The sequence below is a fragment of the Zingiber officinale genome, chromosome 6B, assembly GCF_018446385.1.
Source record: "Zingiber officinale cultivar Zhangliang chromosome 6B, Zo_v1.1, whole genome shotgun sequence".
Classification (NCBI taxonomy): domain Eukaryota; kingdom Viridiplantae; phylum Streptophyta; class Magnoliopsida; order Zingiberales; family Zingiberaceae; genus Zingiber; species Zingiber officinale.
Genome location: NC_055996.1, coordinates 37527897 through 37536245, shown reverse-complemented (window position 1 = coordinate 37536245; position 8349 = coordinate 37527897). Strand labels below are relative to the sequence as shown.

Below are 8349 nucleotides of genomic sequence, written 5' to 3'. Positions count from 1 at the left end.
CTTCTATGAAATATGCTGTACAATGAAAATGAATAGTATTCCTTCAGAGGCAGTGCGTCTACTATTGTTTGGGGTTTCATTGAGAGATAGAGACAAGCAATGGTTAAATTCTTTGGCTCCAAATAGCATCACCACATGGGAGCAATGTGAGGAACAATTTCTTGACAAATTCTATCCCCCAAGTAAAATAGCTCATATGAGGAATCTTATTACAAGCTTCAAACAAGCGGACTCAGAATCTTTATTTGAAGCATGGGATAGATACAATAGCATGCTCAGACAATGCCCACACCATGGTTTGGAAAGATGGTTAGTGCTACACACATTTTATAACGGCATCAACTATCACACAAAAGTGTCCCTTGATTTAGCTGCTGGAGGGGCACTTATGAACAAGAGTTTAGATAAAGCCGAGGAGATAATCGAGAGCGTAGCACAAAACCACCATCAATGGGCTAATGAAAGAAGTGGTGGCTATTCTTGTATGAACCCAACAACAAAAGCATCAGGAAAATTTGATGTTGATGCAGTAACTTTGTTGGCTGCAAAAATGGATGCTCTTACAAAAAAATTTGAGAATATGGGAGCTAGCTCAAGTACAACCAATGTCATTGTTGCTTCTTGTGAAGTATGTGGAAGTTCTGAACACCTAAATGACTCATGTCCATTGGGGGCTATAACTGCACAAATCAATCAATTAGAGCAATGTGATGCAATCATGTGTTTTAATCAGAAGCATAACAGCCCATACTCAAATACTTACAACCCTAGATGGAAGAGTCATCTTAACTTCTCTTACACAAATAACCAAGATCAAGGACCATCCATGGGGGTAAGGCCTAATTTTCAATCCGGGCAACACAATTTTCAGCAACAATCTTCTCAAGGCTTTCCTATGTCCAAAATTGAAAAGTTGTTTGAAGAAATTATGTCCAGTCAGAATGAAATGAAACAAGCTCAGAATGAAATTAAACAAGACATTTTGAAGCTTACTTAGAGAATGGATAATTCTGATAGACATCAAATGATTTTGGAAAGTCTGATTACCAAACTAGCTTCCTCATCTTCTAGAGCACCAGGACAATTACCTGGAAAGCCTGATGTTAATTCCATGGAGCACTGTAATAGAATTGAGCTTAGGAGCGGACGGACCTTGGGAGATCCCCAAGTGACTGCTCCAAAAGGGATGCACAATGAAGAAGAGCTCTCTCCTCCAGCACCAAATCAGATTCAAGTTGATGAGGAGAGTACCACTAAGGTTGAAGAGACTCTTCCACTCAACCATCAAAGTATAGCAATCCTTTTTCCTCAAAGATTGATTTTGTTAAAGAAAGATGAAGAGTTTGGCAAATTCTTGGAGAAGGTGAAAGAAATATGTGTTGAAGTACCATTCATTGATGCAATCCTTCAAATGCCCAAATTTACCAAATTCTTGAAGGACAGCATGTCAAATAAGAGGAAGAAAGGAGATATTGAGACCATTGCGCTTACAGAGGAATGCAACGCTCTTTTGGAGAAGAACACTTTCCCAAAGTTGAAGGACCCCGGAAGCTTTTATATTCCTTGCAATATAGGAACTGAATTTATTGAAAAAGCTTTTTGTGATTTGGGGGCAAGTGTTAGCCTCATTCCTTATTCTATTTGTAATAAGTTAGGTCTCAAAAAATTTAAACTTACTACCATGGCAATAAAACTTACTGATCACTCCTGCAGGTACCCTATGGGTATTGTGGAAGATGTGCCGGTAGAAGTAGGTGGGAGTATAATTCCCACCGATTTTGTTGTGTTAGACATGGAGGAGGACCCAAAAATCCCTATCATATTGGGAAGACCATTCCTTGCTACAGCAGGAGCTATCATAGATGTTAAGAATCATAAACTTTCTTTGGTAATCGGTAAGGAATGGTTGGAATATGATTTATCTAAAGCCTCTAACCATGTCTCTTATCTTTTGAATGCTTTTAGCAGGACAAGCATTTATAAATTGGAGGAATGGAATTTCCATCCTCATGGGAGGCCACCAAATGAAGAAAACTATATGGTGGAAGATGTTGGGAGGAGACCTCCCAACAAAAATGACAAATATGTCTGCCCTCCAAGGGCAAGGAAACGAGAGGAGTAATTAGATTGGTCGAGCTAAAGACCTTAAACAAGCGTTTCTTGGGAGGCAACCCAAGGGTTTCATTTTAGTTAGTTTCATTTCATGTCTCTATTGTTCATTAGTAGTGTTTTTATTTGGTTTTTTCTTTGTTTTTCAGGTTGAAATTTCACTTTCATGAGCTGACCATGACTTCTTCATGGGCATGGGAATGTTGGAAGAGCTAGAAAGGAGGAGAAGTGTCAATTGGAGCAAAACAGGGCATCACCGTGTGCTGCACACAGCCAGGCTTACGGAGCAGAAAAGGGATATGCTTGGGCCGTGTCTACATGACACGTCCGTGTGGAGTCTCCAAAGAAGGGAAGGTGTATGGCTGTGTCCCAAACACGGCCGTGTGAAGAATCCAGAGGAGGAGAGTTTCTCGGTCGTGTCTACCACACGACCGTGCGGAGGAACCATTGAAGAAGCATACACTGGCCGTGTCATTTGACACGGCCGTGTACTGATTCCAGAGAAGAAGGTTGTTGAGGCCGTGTTCCGGACACGACCGTGCAAGGAAGGCCGAGAGGAAGAAGGATGTGGCCGTGCCAATCGGCACGACCGTGTGAATTAACCTGAGAAGGAGAGGGAAGGGGCCGTGTAGATCTACACGACCCATGTGGGGAAATTTTGCCAGGCCATGTCTACTATACACGGCCAGATCCAGGCCGTGTCCCCCACACACCCTCTTCATCTTTGCTCCCCCTTCTCTCCAAAACTCCTCTTTTATCCAACCTCTCTTCCAAGTTTTCTCAGATCTAGTTCTAAAACCTTCCCTTCTCCACAAACTTCAACTAGATCTAGATCATTCTCTTCTCTTAGATCTAAGATCTCCATCTCCTTAACCTAAGATCTTGCTCTTCGAGACCTATTTCCTCAAGATCTAGTTTCTCTAACCCATAAACAGTACCCATTACCACTCAAACTTGACACTATGTCTAGCCTTTTGAAGAAACTTCGCAAGGTGGGTGGTGAATCAAGTGGAGACAAAGGGAAAGAGCCGTCCAAAGACAAAGGAAAACCACCAGTCGAAGGCAAGCGGAAGAGGAATTCATGCAACGAAGATAACGACAATGAATTCAATATCGTATTTAGAAATGATGATCAAATTACTTGATTTGCAATTCTTGTCAACAGAAAGATTGTGTGTACTAGGTATATGGACCCAACTGTTTTAGATATGATGGGAATTAGGGATGATGTAGATTGGATGATAGGGTTCCTAGATTGGAGTGATATGTTGTACTCACATCTACCAACTTATCCTCGCCTTGTTTTAGAGTTTTTGAGTTCGTTAGATGTCCATTTTATCAATGAGGATGATTATGTTGGCAAGATAACTTTTAGATTAATGAATCAAGAATTTCAATGGATATTTAGTGACTTTAACACTTGTTTTGGATTGTATTCCGGTAGCTCTCGAAGGTTTGATCTTAAGTTTAATTGGAATCATTTTTGGAATTCAATCAATGGATTAGATCACCCTTATGAGCCCTCTAGAGCCAACGCTTCTCACATACAAAACCCTATTTTTAGATATCTACATAGAATCATGAGCAAAACTATTTTTGGTAGGGGTGAAAGTGATGGAGTCGTCAAAAAAGTAGAACTTTATTCTCTATGGGCTATGCCACATAAGGTTGATTTTGATTCTGGTTTTCATTTCTTACAAACCTTAGTGAGAACTGCGAGGGCGTCCTCGGGATCAACAGTGCTTGGTGGTTTGATTACCCAAGTAGCAGTTAACTTGGAACTTGATTTAGATGGGTTGGAGGTTGTTCATGGCAATGATATGATCGATATGGATGCATGTCTTGCTATGAAAATGATTATTCGGGATGAGAACGGTTTTGTATTTCCTAAGAGGAATGGTTTTCCTCTACCTCTTTCTTGTCCCTAACGAACTTCCATTCGTAACCCAGCTAATTGGGTAATCACTGATGTAGACCCCGAGAATGTCCCTTCCATATCCGGAGACACAGAGCCACACATTGAGCCCTCGACATCTAGATACTCGCAGCCATCCGGATCCTGCTAGGCATTCTTTTGCCTATGGTGCGGGTTCTTCCAGATTTGACTTTTTTGATTTTCGTACTTCTCTAGAATCGCTTCATGAGAAGCATGAGGCCCAACGAAGAATGTTGGAAGGTCGCTTCTCTTTATCAGATAATCAGTTTAGAGAAGTACAAGAGCACTTTCAGTTCACGAGGAATTTTCAAGGTCAAGTGGCTGAATTTGTTCAGGATTATGATACAAATCAAGCTAGAATGAGGGATTTTATGCAAAGCATGAGTGTCACTAGTCAACAAGTAGATGCTTTGTTTGAGTATCATATAATCCTGAGCAAAACTCCAGGTTTCCCTAGTTTTCCCATTGGCCAGCCAAGTCGTAGGCACCCTTTTCCTTGTCCCCCTCCACCTCCATCTCCACCATATTGATTTCATCGGGATGATGAAAAGTTTGAGTCTTGGGGGGGGTGTTAAACCTGATTTCTTTTTGCATTCTTGTTTTCAGTTTTTGCTTGTTTTCTTATTTTCTGCATGTTTAGTTTTTGTTTTGCACTTTATTTCGATTGTCTTGTTTGATTGCTTGTTTTGATAGTCATTTGACTATCTTTTGAAATCTTGTGGCATACATCTTGAGAACATCAAACTTCACTTATATGCTTTCTTGTCTTCAAGATTAAATGTTAGCACGTTCATTATCTAGATTCATGATGTTGTAAATGATTCTAGTAGTACGCTTAATGTACCTCTTTTCTCTATCTTGGGTAGCATGATACAAGCTAAGTATCATTTGGAGATAAGTTTTAGTCTTGGCTTGATCTTAAGGATCTTATTTTCACTACACTTTGACTTAATGCTTGAATGGTTGATATCATTGAAATAGTTATGATTCATCTTGTTTGTTTAGTACTTGGTTTCCATGGTAAATTTTCAAACTTCATTTTGGTTATTGGATGAGGCTCAACTCATGCAAGCTCATTCGGAAAAATCAAAATATCCCAACATTTGTGCTAAAAGTACACTTGTGAAATAAGATTTGCACAATGCAAATGCTTATGAAAAAAAAATGTGAAAAAAAAGCAATGGAAAAAAGTGAATAAGGGATATTAAAAATAGTTGTCGTGAGTGGAATCTAGCAAGTCATCCCTTTGAGACCTAGTTGGGTTACTGGGGAAATGACAGCTTAGTTTCTCTTGAGATTGAGCACGCCTTTGAGACCATGGGTTGATTGAGAAATATGAACTAAGTGTTTGGCAAGAAAGTGCCTATCACTGGTTACTTATCTATCACCGGAAACATTAGGAATTCAAATTTGAAGATGACTTGACTAGGACATAGATTGAAACTTGAAGAGTCTTGAGTTGTCTTTGCACTGTACACAGGTGATGTGCGTAGATTATATTCTCTTTTATGCATGTTTTTACGCACATTTACATACTTTGAGCATGCTTGATCATTTTTATACTTCCAGCTTTCGTTTTAGCATATTTACTCTTTTGGTTCGGAGATCTGCTTTTTGTGCATTTTCTGTACACAGGAGTCGAAATTGGTGAAGATTATGCGTCCTCGGACAAGCTTGGAAGGAATTGAAGGGAGAGAGCATCAGGCCGTGTACCACACACGGCCGTGTAGTTTTAACAGGAAGGGAAGAGGACATGGCCGTGTGAATCTCACACGGCCGTGTCTTGATTTGAAGAAATTAGAGCAGATGCCTTACATGGTCGTGTAGATCTACACGGCCGTGTGAGGTTTCCAGAGGCCAAGCAGGTGGTGGTCGTGTGCACCACACGGCCGTGTAGCATTTCCAGAGAACAGAAGGGTCCTGGCCGTGTGCACCACACGGCCGTGTAACATTTCTAGAGAACAGAAGGGTCCTGGCCGTGTGAGTCACACGGCCGTGCAGCTTTGGCAGAGAAGGAACTGTACATGGCCGTGTGAATCTCACACGGCCGTGTCACGGGGCCGTGTGGCGCCCGATTTCCTCCTCTATTTAAACCCTCCTTCATGAATTGAAAGGGGATCTCTTCCCCTATGGGGAGAAGGCAAGATTTGGTGGTATCCTCCCATTCTTGGGAGGATTTTTGGGCGATTCGAGGGGAGTTCTTGACGATTTCGACTCCGGAGCGAGGATTGGATCCGAAGACGAGGCTTCTTCGTAGATAAGTTTTCTCTTTCCCCCTTTTCTTGGTTTCTTGGATTAGGGATTTAAGAAATGCTTGTAATCTTTATTTCTTCGGGTATTCTTCCTCGATTCATGGAGTAGATCTTGTATTCTAGGATTAAGGGAGTATTTGTATGATGGATTGATGTAATCTCTTATGGATTTGCCAATTTCTTGTTTCAATGACATTGTCTTGCTTGTATCAATTAGATCTTGAATGATTAATGGTGATTTGTGCTTAATTCTCATTCTTGATTGATTGTTTGGATTTCTTGTGGACTTAGTAAAGATAAACTCTCACTCGATCATCCAAGGGATCCACGTGACAGGTGCAAGCCCGTGTAAGGACATTTGAGAGATAATCTTGAAGAGGAAATAGGAATATTCAAGAGAGTAGGATGGATCTTGTGATTAGTTTCTTGTATCTTGATGGATTAATAAGTTGTGGGCTTCTATGTTGATATCCGAGGAAGGCATAGTAATAGGTGCGCTTCTGTGTAAGGACAACGTAGGTTCACGTCTAATTGATCATATTTAGATACATTTCTCAGTCCTTAGCCGGTTATCTATTGCAAGAGAGAACCGATAACTTTCTACAAGTGTTTGGCAATTGAGGGATAAGAATTGGTGAACCATTTACATTCAAGAAATCTTACAAAGAAACCGAAACTCCTAGAATCTCCCCTTATCATAACCCAAAACACTAAACTCTTTTTTGTTGATCTTTAATATTAGATTTGTTTATCTTCACTTTGCATTTGAAACAATTGGATAGTTGTTTAGCTAATTCGCATTAAGACATTTCTAGTGCTTATTCCAGTCCCTGTGGATACGATAATCTTTTATATTACTTGCGACATTTCCGTACACTTGCGGAGCGTAACAAGTTTTTGGCGCCGTTGCCGGGGACTGCGCTATAACATTAGGAATTATTAATTGAGTTAGACTAAACATAACATTTGTTTTTCTTTTCATTTGCATAGTTGTAACTAATTGTTAGAATTCTGTTTTTATAAGTTTTTCATTTCTTGTATAACATTCTTATCAATTTCTTTCTGTTGTGATTCTAATTCTGTATTCTTGATTTCTAGTATTCTAGTCTAGCTTTTCTCTGTTCTTCTTTTTCTTTAAATTTTTCTCTTCTTTTCTTTTGTAAACATATTTTGCAATCTTTAGCATATGAATTATTCTAGACATTTTTTTTTTCCTTTTATCTTTTTTTTTCTTGTTTTCATTATGCACTTTCTTTCTTGCAATTTAAATTCTGCATTTTCTTTCTTGCTTTTCATAATGCATTTTATTTATTGTCTTTGATTCTTCATTTTAATTTTTTTTTTCTTGAATATCCATGAGCACTAACATGTCATGCAGGTCCATGAGAAATTTTTCTACACCCTTTTCTGCAAGATTTTTATCTCCCATTGTTCAACCTCAAATTGAAGCAGAAAGTTTTCAACTAGACCCAAAGTTAATTTTCATGATACAAGGTCACAAATTTGAAGGAGAAGTATTAGAAAGTCCTTATCTACATCTTGAAACATTTTTAGAGATTTGCGATATGGTGAAATGTGAAGGAGTGTCAGCAGATGCAGTTCGATTGATGGCATTTCCTTTCAGTATCAAGGATAAAGCAAGGACTTAGTTATATTCTCTCTATCCTCAAAGTATCACAAGTTGGGAACAATTGGATAAACAATTTCTGAATCATTTTTTTCCTACAAGCAGAACAGTGTATATGAGGAATTGCATAACAAATTTTGCTCAAGCATATGGAGAATCATTGTTTGAAGTATGGGATAGATTCAAGAGTCTTCAAAGACAGTGCCCTCATCATGGTTTTGAAAAATGGTTAATTCTGCACATATTCTATGGGGGAATTTCTTTCTCAGATAAGAGTTTATTGGATTCATCAGCTGGAGGTTCTTTTATGGATAAAAGTGTAGATGAAGCTTATTCATTAATTGATCAAGTGACATTGAACCTCCATGAATGGTCAAACGTAAGTTGGATGAAATCTCCCCCAAACATTCAAGCAGTGCAAGCCA

At 39.2% G+C, this 8349-nt stretch overlaps 1 non-coding gene and 1 pseudogene across 1 annotated transcript; both read right to left on the bottom strand.

Moving 5' to 3' along the window:
- Positions 1–228: 228 nt before the first annotated feature.
- Positions 229–300, bottom strand: LOC121993421 (annotated as a pseudogene).
- Positions 301–8037: 7737 nt separating this feature from the next.
- On the bottom strand, positions 8038–8143 carry LOC121993321. Its single transcript, XR_006115183.1, has one exon. It is a non-coding gene; the product is annotated as a small nucleolar RNA R71 (small nucleolar RNA).
- Positions 8144–8349: the final 206 nt, after the last annotated feature.